Source organism: Pristiophorus japonicus, chromosome 5, assembly GCF_044704955.1.
Source record: "Pristiophorus japonicus isolate sPriJap1 chromosome 5, sPriJap1.hap1, whole genome shotgun sequence".
In the NCBI taxonomy this organism is placed as follows: Eukaryota; Metazoa; Chordata; class Chondrichthyes; family Pristiophoridae; genus Pristiophorus; species Pristiophorus japonicus.
This window is the reverse complement of record NC_091981.1, coordinates 270,856,654-270,875,625: the sequence shown is the minus strand read 5'-3', so window position 1 is coordinate 270,875,625 and position 18,972 is coordinate 270,856,654. Positions and strand designations below refer to the sequence as shown.

At 50.9% G+C, this 18,972-nt stretch overlaps 1 long non-coding RNA gene across 1 annotated transcript in view; it reads right to left on the bottom strand.

Annotated features, from left to right (window-relative positions):
- Nucleotides 1-18,972, bottom strand: part of LOC139264008 (uncharacterized) — a 30,023-nt gene that overhangs the window by 10,157 nt on the left and 894 nt on the right. The window lies entirely within an intron of this gene.

The following is an 18,972-nucleotide window of genomic DNA, read 5'->3' as shown; positions in this document are numbered from 1 at the left end:
CTACATTTAATCCCCTCGTCTAAATCATTAATGTACAGTGTAAACAGCTGGGGCCCCAGCACAGAACCTTGCGGTACCCCACTAGTCACTGCCTGCCATTCTGAAAAGTACCCATTTACTCTTTGCTTCCTGTCTGACAACCAGTTCTCAATCCATGTCAGCACACTACCCCCAATCCCATGTGCTTTAACTTTGCACATTAATCTCTTGTGTGGGACCTTGTCGAAAGCCTTCTGAAAGTCCAAATATACCACATCAACTGGTTCTCCCTTGTCCACTCTACTGGAAACATCCTCAAAAAATTCCAGAAGATTTGTCAAGCATGATTTCCCTTTCACAAATCCATGCTGACTTGGACCTATCATGTCACCTCTTTCCTAATGCGCTGCTATGACATCCTTAATAATTGATTCCATCATTTTACCCACTACCGATGTCAGGCTGACCGGTCTATAGTTCCCTGTTTTCTCTCTCCCTCCTTTTTTAAAAAGTGCGGTTACATTGGCTACCCTCCACTCGATAGGAACTGATCCAGAGTCAATGGAATGTTGGAAAATGACTGTCAATGCATCCGCTATTTCCAAGGCCACCTCCTTAAGTACTCTGGGATGCAGACCATCAGGCCCTGGGGATTTATCGGCCTTCAATCCCATCAATTTCCCCAACACAATTTCCCGACTAATAAGGAGTTCCCTCAGTTCCTCCTCCTTACTAGACCCTCTGACCCCTTTTATATCCAGAAGGTTGTTTGTGTCCTCCTTAGTGAATACTGAACCAAAGTACTTGTTCAATTGGTCTGCCATTTCTTTGTTCCCCGTTATAACTTCCCCTGATTCTGACTGCAGGGGACCTACGTTTGTCTTTACTAACCTTTTTCTCTTTACATATCTATAGAAACTTTTGCAATCCGTCTTAATGTTCGTTGCAAGCTTCTTCTCGTACTCCATTTTCCTTGCCCGAATCAAACCCTTTTTCCTCCTCTGCTGAGTTCTAAATTTCTCCCAGTCCACGGGTTCGCTGCTATTTCTGGCCAATTTGTATGCCACTTCCTTTGACATAGAGTAACTCCATTAGTTTAAAAACCATTGAAAGACCAGGGGCCGCCCATTTAATACGGAGAGGAGGAGGAATGTCTTCTCTCAGAGGGTCGTGAATCTTTGGAATTGTCTATCTCAGAGAGCTCTGGAGGCTGGGTCGTTGAATATATTTAAGGTGGAGATAGACAGATTCTTCAACTACAGGGGAGTCAAGGGTTATGGGGAACAGGCAAGAAAGTGGAGTTGAAGCCAAGATCAGATCAGCCATGATCTCATTGAATGGCGGAGCATGCACGAGGGGCCAAATGACTTACTTCTGCCCCTATTTCTTATGTCCTTATGTTTTCTATGCGATGTCCCAGGCATGTGCCTGAATGTTTCACCTAAGGCTAGTGATAACACGCTGAAAGCCGTTGGGAGTTGGCACTCGCTACGAGAGTGATCTAAAACATGAGACACAAAACATCTGGAGTAAAGAATCAGAAAAAAGACCCAAAATACAGAGTAGGTTGCTGCCATGTAAGAAGAGAACAATTGTACTTCACAAATCAGTTTTATGGTGAAGATCAGCACAGGGGAAGTGTTTGTTGTTTTGACATTCCAGGGAGATTAGTATTGTATACTTTACGGTATACTTGTACTGTATACTGTTGGTACTAAGTACTGTTCATTAAACAAGTCTATCACTTGATTTATAACGTGGCAGAATGTATATTTTTCGATCTTCTGAAATAGGTCACGGGGCAATCTTGCCTCTCCTCTAGTATTCGACTTTTGCATCCATGTTTGGATCAAGGCAGTAATGAGGACGGGAGCCAAGTGTTTCTGACAGTGTCCAATCTGAGTGTCAATGAGCAGGTTATAGCTGAGTACCTGTCACCTGGCGGTATTGCCGATGACTCCTTTCCATCACTGATGAATGGGAGGAGGCTAATAGGGTTTTGCTCTGATCCTTGGCCATGGGACTGCATAACTCTGTCAAAGCTGCTGTTTCTGGTGTTTAACATGCAGGTAGTCCTGTGTAGGAGGCTCCCGAGATATGGGAAATGGTCCACGATGTCCAGGGCCGCGCCGTGGGTCTTGATGACTAGGGGGCAGTGCTGTGCGGCGAGGACAGGCTGGTGGAGGACCTTTGTCTTACGAATATTTAGCGTAAGGCCCATGCTTTCTTACGCCTCAGTAAATATGTCGACTATGTCCTCGATTTCAGCCTCTGTATGTGTGCAGACGCAGGCATTATCCGCCTACTGTAGCTCGACGACAGAGGTTGGGGTGGTCTTGGACCTGGCCTGAAGACAGCGAAGGTTGAACAGGTTCCCACTGGTTCTGTAGTTTAGTTCCACTCCAGCGGGGGAGCTTGTTGACTGTGAGGTGGAACATGGCGGCGAGAAAGATTGACAAGAGAGTTGGGGCGATGATGCAGCCCTGTTTGACCCCGGTCCGGACGTGGATTGGGTCTGTCGACGACGAGATCCAACACCGCCTCCAGTGTGCCAGTGCAGCCTTCAACCGCGTGAGGAAAAGAGTGTTTTAAGACCAGGCCCTCAAAACTGCCACCAAGCTCATGGTCTACAGGGCTGTAGTAATACCCACCCTCCTGTATGGCTTAGAGACATGGATTCTGAGGGACTGTCTATGATGATGATGAGTCCTGTGGAGTAGTTTCCTTAGTGTTACTACCTCATTCTAAGGCATGCCTGGTGCTGCTCCTGGCATGCACTGCAACACCCTGAAGTTGGTCTTCCATGTACAGTAGACACCTCAAGTCACTGGAGATATATCATCAACGATGTCTCCGCAAGATCCTACAAATCCCCTGGGAGGACAGGCGCACCAACATCAGCGTCCTCGTCCAGGCTAACATCCCCAGCATTGAAGCACTGACCACACTTGATCAGCTTCGCTGGGCAGGCCGCATAATTTGTATGCCAGCCACGAGACTCCCAAAGCAAGTGCTCTATGCGGAACTCCTTCACGGCAAATGAGCCAAAGGTGGACAGCGAAAACATTACAAGGACACCCTCAAAGCCTCCCTGATAAAGTGTGACATCACCACTGACACATGGGAGTCCCTGGCCAAAGACCGCCCTGAGTGGAGGAAGTGCATCCGGAAGGGTGTTTAGCACCTCGAGTCTCATCGCCAAGAGCATGCAGAAATCAAGCACAGGCAGTGGAAAGAGCTTGCGGCAAACCAGTCCCGCCCACCTCTTCCCTCAATGACTATCTGTCCCACCTGTGACAGAGTCTGTGGCTCTTGTATTGGACTGTTCAGCCACCAAAGAATTCACTTCAGGAGTGGAAGCAAGTCTTCCTCGATTCTGAGGGACTGTCTATGATGATGATGAGTCCTGTCGAGTAGTTTCCTTAGTGTTACTACCTCATTCTAAGGCATGCCTGGTGCTGCTCCTGGTATGCACTGCAACACCGTGAAGTTGGTCTTCCAATTTGATGGTTATGGGAGAGCGAGGGATGTGCCCGGCCATGAGGTTACAGATTGTGCTCTATTGGATGGGCCACATGGTCCGCATGCCAGATACGAAACTTTCAAAGCAAGCGCTCTACTCGGAACTCCGACACAGTAAGTGAGTTCCAGGTGGGCAGAGGAAACATTTCAAGGACACCCTCAAAGCTTCCTTGATAACATGCAACATCCCCACTGGCACGTGGGAGTTCCTGGCCAAAGACCGCCCTAAGTGGAGGAAGTGCATCCGGGAGGGTGCTGAGCACCTCGAGTCTCGTCGCCGAAAGCATGCAGAAATCAAGCGCAGGCAGCGGAAGGAGCGTGCGGCAAACCAGTCCCACCTACCCTTTCCTCCAACAACTGTCTGTCCCACCTGTGAGAGACTGTAATTCCCGTATTGGACTATTCAACCACCTAAGAACTCACTTTTAGAGTGGAAGCAAGTCTTCCTCGATTTCGAGGAACTGCCTATCATCATCATAGGCAGCCCCTCAGAATCGAGGAAGACTTGTTTCCGCTCTTAACATGAGTCCTTAGGTGGCTGTACAGTCCAATAGGAGAACCACAGTCTCTGTCACAGGTGGTACAGACAGTCGTTGAGGGAAAGGGTGGGTGGGACTGGTTTGCCGCACGCTCTTTCCACTGCATGATTTCTGCATGCTCTCGGCGACGAGACTCGAGGAGCTAAGCGCCCTGCCGGATGCACTACCATCACTTAGGGTGGTCTTTGGCGAGGGACTCCCAAGTGTCAGTGGGGATGTTGGGGAGGCTTGGAGGGTGTCCTTGTACCATTTCCGCTGCCCACCTTTGGCTCATTTGCCGTGAAGGAGTTCCGAGTAGAGCGCTTACTTTGGGAGTCTTGTGTCTGGCATGCAAACTATGTGGCCTGCCCAGCCAAGCTGATCAAGTGTGGTCAGTGCTTCAATGCTGGGGATGTTGGTGGAGGACGCTAACGTTGGTGCATCTGTCCTCCCAGGGGATTTGTACGATCTTGCGGAGACATCGTTGGTGGTATTTCTCCAGTGACTTGAGGTGTCTACTGTACATGGTCCATGTTTCTGAGCCATACAGGAGGGCGGGTATTACTACAGTCCTATAGACCATGAGCTTGGTGACAGTTTTGAGTGCCTAGTCTTCAAACACTTTTCCTCAGGCGGCTGAAGGCTGCACTGGCGCACTGGGGGCAGTGTTGGGTCTCGTCATCTTGTTGATAGGAGGCTCGCGAGATAAGGGAAGTGGTCCACGGTGTCCAGGGCTGCGCCATGGATCTTGATGACTGGGGGGCAGTGCTGTGCAGCGAGGACAGGCTGGTGGAGGACCTTTGTCTTACTGATGTTTAGCGCAAGGCCCATGCTATCGTACGCCTCAGTAAATACGTCGACTATGTCCTGGAGTGCAGCCTCTGTATGTGCGCAGACGCAGGCGTTGTCCGCGTACTGTAGCTCGACGACAGAGGTTGGGGTGGTCTTGGATCTGGCCTGGAGACAGCGCAGGTTGAACAGGATTCCCACTGGTTCTGTAGTTTAATTCCATTCCAGCAGGGAGCTTGTTGAGTGTGAGGTGGAGCATGGCAGCGAGGAAGATTAAGAAGAGGGTTGGGGTGATGACGCAGCCCTGCTTGACCCCAGTCCGGTTTGTGATGGATCTGCTGGTAAGGATCATGGCCTCATGTCGTTATGGAGCAGGCGGAGGATGGTGACATACTTTTGGGGGCATCCGAAGCAGAGGAGCACGCTCCATTGACCCTTGCGGTTGACAGTGTCAAAGGCCTTTGTAAGGTCGAAGGCAGCCATGTATAAGGGCTGGCGTTGTTCCCTGCTGTTTGCCTGCAGCTGTCGAGCTGCAAAAATCATGTCCATTGTGCCCCATTGGGGACGAAATCCACACTGCAACTCCGGGAGGAGCTCCTCGGCCACAGGGAGAAGACAGTTGAGGAGGACTCGAGCGATGACTTTCCCAGTGGCTGATAGCAGGGGGATTCCTCTGTAGTTGCTGCAGTCGGACTACCCTCAGTGCTTGGTCTGCCCACCAGGCTTCGATAACCAGTGCCTGCAAACAAACGCTCGGTCACTCAACCTGGAAACTCCAGGACTGGAGTTCTGACGGGTTTAGACAGGTTAGATGCAGGAAGAATGTTCCCAATGTTGGGGGAGTCCAGAACCAGGGGTCACAGTCTAAGGATAAGGGGTAAGCCATTTAGGACCAAGGTGAAGAGAAACTTCTTCACCCAGAGAGTTGTTAACCTGTGGAATTCTGTTCCACAGAGAGTTGTTGATGTCAGTTCGTTAGATATATTCAAGAGGGAGTTGGATATGGCCCTTACAGCTAAAGGGATAAAGGGGTATGGGGAGAAAGCAGGAAAGGGGTACTAAGGTGAATGATCAGCCATGACCTTATTGAATGGTGGTGCAGGCTTTAAGGGCCGAATGGCCTACTCCTGCACCTATTTTCTATGTTTCTATGAAACTGAGTACTGTGAACAATGAACAAGTATGACCTTAGCTCCTTTAATAAGACTCCAGAGTGCAGGTACCTCATGGGTGGCCTGCTTATATATAGTGCTCCCAAGGGATGCTGGGATCCCTTGGGACTCCAACAGGTAGGCCCTCTGGTGGTGGTGTGATACAGGTTGCAAGAGGTTAAATACATAACAACACTCCCTCGTAAAGTTAATAGTACATTTATTTATAAGGTGAGACCATTTGGGGCTTTTTGCTCCCTTGTCGATCATCTTGTTACTAATGCAGGTGTGGGTGAGTTGATTAGTTCTTCTCTGGGCTGCTGGGCAGCCGGCCTTGTCGGGCTGCTGGAGATGGTGAGTTCGGCTTCGTGGTCAACCATGATGTCGTTTGCCACTTGTGTGTGTGTTGGAGGGTCAAAGTTGGTGGTGTCTTCTTCGGGTTGTTCATAGCTGTTAGTGAACCACAATTTGATTCGGCCAAATGTTTTCTGCACATTTGCCCATTGGCCAATTTGACTTGAAACACCCTACTCCCCTCTTTGGCTATGACCGTGCCAGCGAGCCATTTGGGACCATGTCCATAATTGAGTGCAAACACAGGGTCATTGACCTCAATATCGCGTGACAAATTTGCGCGGTCATGGTACACACTTTATTGATGCCGCCTACCCTCATGGAGATCAGGGTGGACAAGAGAGAGCCTTGTTTTGAGCACACTTTTTATGAGCAGTTCGGCTGGGGGAACCCCGGTGAGTGAGTGGGGTCTGGTGCGGTAGCTGAGCAGCACTCAGGACAGTCGGATCTGCAGGAAGCCGTCCGACACGCGTTTCAAGCTTTGCTTGATGGTCTGATCTGCCCGTTCTGCCTGGCAATTGGATGCGGGCTTGAACGGGGCCGATGTGACATGCTTGATCCCACTGCGGGTCATGAATTCCTTGAATTCAGCACTGGTGAAACATGGCGCACTTTGTTGCTGACTAGGACATCAGGCAGGCCGTGCGTGACAAACATGGCTCGTAGGCTTTCAATAGTGGCCGTGTATGTGCTTACAGACATTATTGCACATTCAATCCATTTTGAGTAAGCATCCACGACAACCAAGAACATTTTGCCTAGAAATGGGCCCGCATAGTCCACGTAGATCCTCGACCACAGTTTGGAGGGCCACAACCACAAACTTAGCGGTGCCTCTCTGGGTGCATTGCTCAGCTGAGAGCAAGTGTTGCACTGGCGCACGCATGACTCTAAATCTGAGTCGATGCCGGGCCACCACACATGGGATCTGGTTATGGCTTTCATCATTACAATGCCTGGGTGGGTGCTGTGCAGTTCACAAATGAACGTATCTCTGCCTTTCTTGGTAAGATCACACGATTACCCCACAACAGACAGTCCGCCTGCAGGGACATTTCGTCTTTGAGCCTGTGGAACGGCTTAATCGCCTCCTGCATCTCCGCTGGGATGTTGGACCCCATGGAGGACACAGTTTTTTACCTAGGACAGTAAAGGATCCTGGATGGTCCTGGTCCTGATCTGGCAGGCCGTAATGGGTGACTTTCCATTTTCGAATGCATCCATTACCATGAACAAGTCCGCAGGATGTGCCATTTCCACCCCGGTGGTGGGCAATGGTAGCCGACTGAGAGCATCAGCGCAGTTCTCTGCGCCCGGTCTGTGGCGGATTACATAGTTATATGCCGACAGCGTTAGCGCCCATCTTTGGATGTGGGCAGAGGCATTGGTGTTAATCCCTTTGCTCTTAGATAACAGGCGATATGTGCGGCTTGGGGTCAGTTTCAAGCTCAAATTTGAGGCCAAAGAAGTACTGGTGCATTTTTTTTAACCCGTAAACGTACACCAGAGCCTCTTTTTCAATCATGCTGTATGCCTTTTTCGCCTTGGACAAATTCCTGCACGCATAAGCGACCGGTTGCAAAATCCCCGATTCGTTAGCCTGTTATAGCACACACCCGACCCTGTATGACGAAGCATCGCAAGCTAGCACTAATCGTTTACAAGAGTTATACAGGACAAGCAAATTGTTTGAACACAACAGATTTTTGCTTTCTCAAAGGCAGCCTCTTGTGAATTCCCCCATACCCATTCATCTCCCTTGCACAGTAGCACATGTAGGAGTTCTAGCAGCGTGCTTAACCCAGGTAGGAAATTACCAAAATGGTTAAGGAGTCCCAAGAACGACCGCAGCTCCGTCATGTTCTGTGGTCTCGGAGCGTTCTTGATGGCCTCCATCTTGGCGTCGGTGGGTCTGATGCCGTCTGCTGCGATTCTTCTTCCCAAGAACTCGAACTCCTGCGCCAGGAAAACACACTTCAAGCATTTCAACCTGAGCCCCATGCGATCCAACCGACTAAGAACCTCTTCCAGATTCTTCAAGTGCTCAATGGTGTCCCACCCTGTAACCAGCATGTCGTCCTAGAAAACCATGGTGTGAGGAACTGACTTTAGCAGGCTCTTCATGTTCCATTGGAAGATTGCCGCGGTCGACCGAATCCTGAACAGGCATCTGTTATACATGAACAGACCTTTGTGCGTGTTGATGCAGGTGAGGCCTTTCGAAGACTCCTCCAGCTCTTGCGTCATGTAGGCCGAGGTCAGGTCCAGCTTGGTGAATGTCTTCCCTCCAGCCAGGGTTGCAAATAGGTCGTCTGCCTTGGGTAGTGGGTACTGGTCCTGCAGCGAGAAACGGTTAATCATTACTTTATAGTCCCCATAAATTCTGACCGTGCCATCCTTTTTAAGTACCGGGACAATCGGACTAGCCCACTCATTGAATTCCACCGGCATGATGATGCCTTCTTGCTGAAGCCTGTCCAGTAAATTTCCACTTTCTCACGCATCATATACGGTACCGCCCGTGCTTTGTGGTGGATGGGTCGAGTATCGGGAACCAAATGGATCTGCACTTTCGTCCCCGAGAATCTTCCACTGCCTGGCTTGAACAACGATGGAAATCTGCTCAGAACCCGGACAAAAGCGTTCGGATGTCGTCCCAGTTCCAGCAGATTTTTCCCAGCCAGCTTCTGCCAAACAGTGTGGGGCCATCCCAACGGGAGTTCGTGTACTGCTCCATCATAGGAGACTTTGACTTCTGCACTGCCAATTACATGTATTAGTTCCTTGGTGTAAGTCCTTAATTTGGTGTCAATGGGCCTGAGTTTGGGTCTGTGTGCCTTGTTGTACCGCAGCCCGTCGAAGGCATTTTTACTCATTATGGACTGACTCGCACCCATGTCCAGTTCCATAGATACTGGAATTCCATTCAATTCAATTTTCAACATTATTAGATTAGAAAAGAGGAGGTGCAACGAGACCTGGGTTTCATGGTTCATCAGTCATTTAAAGTTGGCATGCAGGTACAGCAGGCGGTGAAGAAGGCAAATGGTATGTTGGCCTTCATAGCTAGGGGATTTGGGTATAGGAGCAGGGAGGTCTTACTGCAGTTCTACAGGGCCTTAGTGAGGCCTCACCTGGAATATTGTGTTCAGTTTTGGTCTCCTAATCTGAGGAAGGATGTTCTTGCTATTGAGGGAGTGCAGCGAAGGTTCACCAGACTGATTCCAGGCATGGCTGGACTGTCATATGAGGAGAGAATGGATCAACTGGGTCTTTATTCACTGGAGTTTAGAAGGATGAGAGGGGATCTCATAGAAATGTCTAAGATTCTGACGGGACTGGACAGGTTAGATGCAGGAAGAATGTTCCCGATGTTGGGGAAGTCCAGAACCGGGGACATTGTCTTAGAATAAGGGGTAGGCCATTTAGGGCTGAGATGAGGAGAAATTTCTTCACTCAGAGAGTTGTTAACCTGTGGAATTCCCGACCGCAGAGAGTTGTTGATACCAGTTCATTGGATATATTCAAGAGGGAGTTAGATATGGCCCTTACGGCTAAGGGGATCAAGGGGTATGGAGAGAAAGCAGGAAAGAGGTACTGAGGGAATGATCAGCTATGATCTTATTGAATGGTGATGCAGGCTCGAACGCCCAAATGACCTACTCCTGCACCTATTTTCTATGTTTCTATGTTTCCATTGGTAGACATTTTGTGGTGAATATGTGTACCCCATATACTTCTGCCTCCTCGGTATGAGTCTCCAATTCAGCCTGATCCACAGTGGATTGATCTTCCTCTGCAACGTGGTGGTTTGCAGGGTTTGCAGGGTTTGCAGCTCGCCTGCACATTCGCTGGAGGTGTCCCATTGTTCTGCAACCATTGCATGCACAGTGCTTGAAGCAGCATTGATGGGCCCGACGATCACATCCACAACGCCAATAAGGTGTTAACTGCCTTGCATTAACAATTGATAGTGGACTATGGGTCATCTGAGGTCAGGCAGCAGCAGCCAGCGTGTATGTTCTGCCATGTATATTTTTGCTCGAAAACGACATAACTTTGTGCACAGTACTGGCCGAAACCTCTTTACTCTGCGAAATCTGTTTGGTGTTGTTGCTGGTGGACATAAATGCCTGGGCTATCGTTATGGCTTTGCTTAGATTCGGAGTTTCAACGGTTTGCAAAGGATTACCTCAGAGCCAATGCCCAGTACAAAAAACATAGAAACAGAGAAACATAGAAACATAGAAACATCGAAAATAGGTGCAGGAGTAGGCCATTTGGCCCTTCGAGCCTGCACCGCCATTCAATAAGATCATGGCTGATCATTCCCTCAGTACCTCTTTCCTGCTTTCTCTTCATACCCCTTGATTCCCTTAGCCGTAAGAGCCATATCTAACTCCCTCCTGAATATATCCAGTGAACTGGCATCAACAACTCTCACCGGCAGGGAATTCCACAGGCTAACAACTCTGAGTGAAGAAGTTTCTCCTCATCTCAGTCCTAAATGGCCTACCTCGTATTCTAAGACTATGTCCCTGGTTCTGGACTTCCCCAACATCGGGAACATTCTTCCTGATCTAACCTGTCCAGTCCCGTCAGAATCTTATACGTTTCTATGAGATCCCCTCTCATCCTTCTAAACTCCAGTGAATAAAGGCCCAGTTGATCCAGTCTCTCCTCATATGACAGTCCAGCCATCCCTGGAATCAGTCTGGTGAACCTTCGCTGCACTCCCTCAATAGCAAGAACGTCCTTCCTCAGATTAGGAGACCAAAACTGAACACAATATTCCAGGTGAGGCCTCACTAAGGACCTGTACAACTTCAGTAAGATCTCCCTGTTCCTATATTCAAATCCCCTAGCTATGAAGGCCAACATACCATTTGCCTTCTTCACCGCTTGCTGTACCTGCATGCCAACTTTCAATGACTGATGAACCATGACACCCAGGTCTCGTTGCACCTCCCCTTTTCCTAATCTGCCACCATTCAGATAATATTCTGCCTTCGTGTTTTTGCCCCCAAAATAGATAACCTCAAATCTATCCACATTATACTGCATCTGCCATGCATTTGCCCACACACCTAACCTGTCCAAGACACCCTGCAGCCTTTCAGCGTCCTCCTCACAGCTCACATCACCACCCAGTTTAGTGTCATCTGCAAACTTGGAGATATTACACTCAATTCCTTCATCTAAATCATTAATGTATATTGTAAATAGCTGGGGTCCCAGCACTGAGCCCTGCGGCACCCCACTAGGCACTGCCTGCCGTTCTGAAAGGGACCCGTTTATCCCGACTCTCTGCTTCCTGTCTGCCAACCAGTTCTCTATCCACGTTAGTACATACCCCCAATACCATGCGCTTTGATTTTGCACACCAATCTCTTGTGTGGGACCTTGTCAACAGTCTTTTGAAAGTCCAAATACACCACATCCACTGGTTCTCCCTTGTCCACTCTGCTAGTTACATCCTCAAAAAATTCCAGAAGATTCGTCAAGCTTGATTTCCCTTTCATAAATCCATGCTGACTTGGACTGATCCTATCACTGCTTTCCAAATGCTATTTCATCCTTAATGATTGATTCCAACATTTTCCCCACTACTGATGTCAGGCTAACCAGTCTATAATTACCCGTTTTCTCTCTCCCTCCCTTTTTAAAAAGTGGTGTTACATTAGCTACCCTCCAGTCCTTAGGAACTGATCCAGAGTTGATAAACTGTTGGAAAATGATCACCAATGCATCCACTATTTCTAGGGCCGCTTCCTTAAGTACTCTGGGATGCAGACTATCAGGCCCCGGGGATTTATCGGCCTTCAATCCCATCAATTTCCCTAACACAATTTCCCGTCTAATAAGGATATCCTTAATTTCCTCCTTCCTACTGTCCCCTAGTACATTCGGAAGATTATTTGTGTCTTTATTCGTGAAGACAGAACCGAAGTATTTGTTCAATTGGTCTACCATTTCTTTGTTCCCCATTATTAATTCACCTGAATCTGACTGCAAGGGACCAATGTTTGTCTTCACTTATCTTTTTCTTTTCACATATTTATAGAAGCTTTTGCAGTCAGTTTTTATGTTCCCTGCAAGCTTCCTATCGTACTCTATTTCCCCCCTCTTAATTAAACCCTTTGTCCTCCTCTGTTGAATTCTAAATTTCTCCCCGACTCTAAGCATTTGTTCTAGGAATCTCTCAAATTGCAATGTCTTGCGAGGCGCCTTAGTTCGGCAACATAGCTCGCCACTTTCTGGCCCTCCAACCGTTGACACGTGTAGAACCGATATCTCGCCATCAAAACGCTTTCCTGAGGATTTAGGTGTTCCCGGACCAGCGTACACAATTCTTCATAGGAGTTAGTTGCTGGTTTTACTGGAACTAGAAGATTCTTCATGAGGCCATAGGTTGTTGCCCCACAGATAGTAAGTGGATCGCCCTTCGTTTGGCAGCGTTCTCGTCCCCTTCCAGCTCGTTGGCCACAAAGAATTGGTCGAGTCTCTCTACGAAGGCCTCCCAATTGTCCCCTTCTGAGAACTTCTCCAGGATATCAACTGTTCTTTGCGTTTTTACGCGGTTGTTCGTTACCTCATCGCCAATTGATACACTCATAATAAAGGATGAAATTGAGTACTATGAACAATGAGCAAGTGTGACCTTAGCTCCTTTAATAAGACTCCAGAGTGCAGGTGCCTTGTGAGTGGCCTGCTTATATACAGTGCTCCCAAGGGATGCTGGGATCCCTTGGGACTCCAGCAGGTAGGCCCTCTGGTGGTGGTGTGATACAAGTTGCAAGAGGTTAAATAAATAACAAGAATGATCAGGAGATTCAAGAGCGAATAGATTGCAAGCGCAGGGCATTTCTGAGCCTTAGCAACAACTCAACTCGGGAGCAGCAAAGCAGCATTACAGACGGCTCATGGCTGAGGTCCAACAAAAAACCCGGGACCTAAAGAACAGGTGGTGGATGTAGAAAGCACAGGAGATACAGTAGCTGGCTGACAGCCTTGATGTACGAGGATTCTTCATCGCCGTCAAGGCCACCTTCAGTCAAGGCTCCACCCCGCTGCTGGCCAAGAACGGGGAAACACTCATCAAGGACACGAGGCAGTCAGGGCCCGCTGGAAGGAGCATTTTGAAGATCTCCTCAATCGAGACTCTACCTTTAACTCGAGTGTTCTCGACTCCATTCCGCAGCATGCTACCCGCCACCACCTCAGTAAAACCCCAACACTGCACGAGGTAGAAAAAGCCATAAGACAGCTTAAAAAAACAACAATGCTACAGGAGCGGATGGAATCCCTGCTGAGGCACTGAAGTATGGCAGAGAGGCACTGCTGGCATGATTACATGACCTCATCTCTCTCATCTGGAAGGAGGAGAACATGCTGGGAGATCTCAGCGATGCAGTGATCGTGACCATCTATAAAAAGGGGGACTGCCTATGATGATGATAATGATGACAGATTGGACTGCCAGGTTCTCCCATTGAACACGTTGGTACTGCGACAATACGCAGTGGGGTGGGGGCAGTCCCCAGTGTGAAGACAAGACATTGCCTTTTATGTCATTACATTTTCAGAAGCCTTATTTTCAGCACTTTTTAGCGGTGTGGACTGAACAAATCAAACGGGGGCTTTTTGAAAAAAATTCTTTGAGCGATATAGTTCCGATACTGTGTTTTCTTTTTTGGTAGCTTTTCTCCACAGCCCATTCAGAGTTCTGAATCCCTACTGTTTCAGGGAGATGATATTTAAGCTAATTTGTCCACATGCTCTCCAGTAGTCAAATAAGAATAGCTTTCATCTGAGGTGCATTCAAGCCAAGGCCGAGCAGGGATAAGACCAGTATCTATGTGGGCCATCCAGTCCTTTCCACATTCTTACCTTTGTTGTTGTTTTATAAATAATATCATTAACATACCCAGCAGCTAAAGTCTTGGTCTCATCTCTATGATTATATATTGTACTTATTACTCCTCTGTCCTGCAACTTTATTCTTTTGCAGTCAATGGTCCTGGGGAATGTAGTGCTGAGCTTACGAGGCCTAAATTTGGGGCGTCTCATTGACTGGACAACAAGCGGGGACGGAAGCCCTTTCCACCAGCTTTAGGCCCAAAAGCGAAGCACTCGAATTTCTAAAAGAGATCTGCCCACCGAAGCCCTGTGCACCTAATTACCATATATGAAAATGAGAGTCAGTGACGCTGCAGCTCCTAATTTCCTGGACTGATGCCCTCAGTGCACTCGGGTGCTAAATTACAATGAGTAATACAAGGCATCAGCTGGACTGGAGGTAATGAGGAGTTTGTGAGGTTAAAAACGGAAAGTTTGAGTGGCAATTCCTGCGGCTGGGAACGAACTTTTGCACTGATTTTTTTTGACGGCCTTGGACTTGTTTCTGACTGCTTGCGAGGAAGAGTGGGAGCACTGGGAGATTTTGATGCTCTGCCGCAGGACGCAGGTGGGACAGTTGCTTGGGAAGTGGCCACAACCCTTCACAATCTTCTGCTGGTGGTCACAGACCAGCTGGGCATTGAATGAGCGAAACCCTTTGCGTGGTTCACGTTGGCAGGAAGCCCCGATGGTGAACAAGAGCAGTCGATGGCACCCTGCACCTGCAATGGCTCAAAACCCCCAAAGCCCCAGCCTGCTGGCCCTTGGGGTCAATGGCGAAAGCGATTGAACCATTGGCCACGGTAAGCATCATAATAATTACAGACCATCATCATCAGCATAGGCGGTCCCTCGAACGAGGATGACTTGCTTCCACATCAAAAGGGACGAGTTCACAGGTGTTTCAATGAAGGACCCGATATTCCAATCCTGAACTCCAACTGAAGGGGTGGAAGATGCCTGTGCTTGGATTTTTTTAATATGTAGTCACCGTTGCACATCAGCCACCACACGGGCTTGACAGAGCTAGGCCTTTATCCAGTGGCAAAGGCAAACCAGGACGACTGGAGAACTGCTCTGATGCATATCGCAGTGTAGGCTGGCCCATGCTGCTCCTGAAACATCATGGGCCACCCCGACCTGTGAGAGGACACCACCACAGGTCGGGAGGATAAAAGAGCATACGACTGCAGCTTCCAGTGCGAACTGCGACAAGTGTCCGGCGGCTTCGAAGTGGGCGACTGCGTGACGTCATCAAAACCCAGGTCGCCATTTGGAGCTTGGGCAGGAACATTGGCGGGGCCCAGGTACAGCGGAGGAGGAGGAAGGTCGGGGCGGATGAGCGGCGAGAGATCGTGGCGGAGGTGCGGCGAATGTTGACTCGACAGTGACCTCAAATGGCACAAGCAGTGCCGTGCGGGTTGTGGTCATGGGTTCCAGCTGCTCTTGCAGCATTCCAGAGGTTTCTGATATGGCCCGTCATGAGACGTGCAATCTCCTCCTACACTGCTCCTCACATAGCTCCCTCTGGGCCTGTACACCTAGAAACATAATCAGGCCACTGCGGGGAACCCTCCTCCTTCCTGGACCCCTTGCAGGCACTTGCCCTGAAGATCTCCCACCCTTACTGCAGATCCTGTCCCACCTCTCCCTGCAGCCACTAAAAGATGGCCATTATCTCCAGTGAAGCAAACATCTCTCTGTGCTAATAGGATGGTTGAAATGTCAAGAAATGCAAAAAAAAAGTGCACATTTTTAGCAAAAGAAAACCTCAGAAAAGCTCCTTTAGCGGGGCGCTAAGTTCTGCACTGCCATTTTTATGATGTCACTGACACATTCCCACTCAAAAATGCACATGGAAATCAGGCTCATAGAATCACTATAGTACAAACATTGGTCTATTGGCCTGTCAAATCTGTGCTGGTGCTTAAACCCATTCTCCTGCTTGCTTCCCATACATGTCAATATTCCTTTTTTTCAAGAAACAAATTTTCTTTTAACAATATTTAACAACAACAACAACAACAACTTTTATTTATATAACGACTTTACATAGTAAATCGGCGCAAGACGCTTCGCAGGAGCATTATCCGAGCCACATAAGGAGAAATTGACCAAAAGCTTGGTCAAAGAGGTAGGTTTTAAGGTGCGTCTAAATGAGAAAAGAGCGGTAGAGAGGCCGAAAGGTTTAAGGAGGGAATTCCAGAGCTTAGGGCCGAGGCAACAGAAGGAACGGCCACCAATGGTGGAGAGATTATAATCAAGGATTCTCTAGAGGCCAGAGTTTAGAGGAGCGCAGATATCTCAGAGGGTTGTGGGGCTAGAGGAGATTACAGAGATAGGGAGGGGGGAGGACATGGAGGGATTTGAAAACAAGGATGTGAGTTTTGAAATTAATGCGTTGCTTAACCAGGAGCCAATGTAGGTCAGCGAGCACAGGTCAGAAAGTTCCACAGTCTAATCACACTCTTTACAATTATTTTTCCTAATCTCTCCTTTACTTCTTTTGTGATTGCCTTAAATGTGTGCTCTCCCGTCTTGCTGACCTGTGGAAAGAATATCTCACCATTTGCCACTTTATAACCTTTTATATTCTAGAAGATCCCTAAAAGATCACCCCTTAATCTTCTCAGTGTTAAAAAATAAGCTATTTGATATTTTCATATCAAATTCTTCTGTTCGCAATTTAGAGCCCAACGTTAACCCTTTTATTTAAAATAGTGGACACAGAAATTTTGAACAAATGAATTGAACCAGAGAGGACAGGAAAGTGAATTTGATGCAGAAGATCAGCCATGATCTTACTGAATGGCGGAGCAGGCTCGAGGGCCGAATGACCGAATGTTGCAGCATGTCATTTTCAGGCTGCTGTCAGTTCTCGTCACAATTGCAGCACTGACCACACTCGAGCAGCTCCGTTGGGCGGGCCACATTGTCCGCATGCCCGACACAAGACTCCCAAAGCAAGCGCTCTACTCGGAACTCCTACACGGCAAGTGAGCCCCAGGTGGGCAGAGGAAACATTTCAAGGACACCCTCAAAGCCTCCTTGATCAAGTGTAACATCCCACCGACACCTGGCCAAAGACCACCCTAAATGGAGGAAGAGCATCCGGGAGGGCGCTGAGCTCCTCGAGTCTCGTCGCCGAGAACATGCAGAAACCAAGTGCAGGCAGCGGAAGGAGCGTGCGGCAAACCAGTCCCACCCACCCTTTCCTTCAACCACTGTCTGTCCCACCTGTGACAGAGACTGTAATTCCCATAGTGGGCTGTTCAGCCACTTGAGAACTCACTTTTAGAGTGGAAGCAAGTCTTCCTTGATTTCGAGGGACCACCATGATGATGATGATGTGTGTCAGCTCCTGTGGGAACAGGTGCAGTTTTTTTCCTTGCAGTAAGCCTCAGGCAGACAACTGGAGGTGTCAGGGAGGGGGGTGGGGGGTGGGGAGGGGGGAGGGGGGAGGGGGGAGGGGGGAGGGGGGAGGGGGGAGGGGGAGGGGGGAGGGGGGAGGGGGAGGGGGGGGGGGGAGGGGGAGGGGGGGGAGGAGGGGGGGGGGAGGGGGGGGGGGAGGGGGGGAGGGAGAGGGGGGGAGGGGGGAGGGGGGGAGGAGGGGAGGGGGGAGGGGGGAGGGGGGAGGGGGGGAGGGGGGGAGGGGGGAGGGGGGAGGGAGGGGAGGGGGGAGGGGGGAGGGGGAGGAGGGGAGGGGGAGGGGGGAGGGGGGAGGGGGGAGGGGGGAGGGGGGAGGGGGGAGGGGGGAGGGGGGGGGGGGAGGGGGGGGGGGGGGGGGGGGAGGGGGGAGAGGGGGAGGGAGGAGAGGGGGAGGGAGGAGGGAGGGAGGGGGGAGGGGGGAGGAGGGGGGAGGGGGGAGGAGGAGGGAGGGGGAGGAGGAGGGAGGGGGGAGGAGGAGGGAGGGGGGAGGAGGAGGAGGGAGGGGGGAGGAGGAGGGAGGGAGGGAGGGAGGAGGAGGGAGGGAGGGAGGGAGGAGGAGGGGAGGGAGGAGGAGGGAGGGAGGGGGAGGAGGAGGGAGGAGGAGGGGGGAGGAGGAGGGAGGAGGAGGAGGGAGGAGGAGGAGGGAGGAGGAGGGAGGAGGGGGGAGGGGGGAGGGGGGAGGGGGGAGGGGGGAGGGGGGAGGGGGGAGGGGGGAGGGGGGAGGGGGGAGGGGGGAGGGGGAGGGGGGAGGGGGGAGGGGGGAGGGGGGGAGGGGGGGAGGAGGAGGAGGAGGAGGAGGGGGGGGGGGGAGGAGGAGGGGGGGGGGAGGAGGAGGAGGGGGGGGGAGGAGGAGGGGGGGGGGAGGAGGAGGGGGGGGGAGGGGGAGGGGAGGGGGAGGGGGAGGGGGAGGGGGAGGGGGAGGGGGAGGGAGGGGAGGGGGAGGGGGAGGGGGAGGGGGAGGGGGAGGGGAGGGAGGGGGGGAGGGGAGGGGAGGAGGGGGAGAGGGGGAGGGGAGGAGGGGGAGAGGGGGAGGGGAGGAGGGGGAGAGGGGGAGGGGAGGAGGGGGAGGAGGGGGAGGGGGGAGGGGAGGAGGGGGAGGGGGGGAGGGGGAGGGGGAGGGGGAGGGGGGAGGGGGGAGGGGGGAGGGGAGGGGGGGAGGGGGAGGGGGAGGGGGAGGGGGAGGGGGGAGGGGGGAGGGGGAGGGGGGAGGGGAGGGGGAGGGGGGAGGGGGGGGGAGGGGGGGAGGGGGGGAGGAGGAGGGGGGGAGGAGGGAGGGGGGAGGAGGAGGGGGGGGGAGGGGGGGGAGGGGGGGGAGGGGGGGAGGAGGAGGG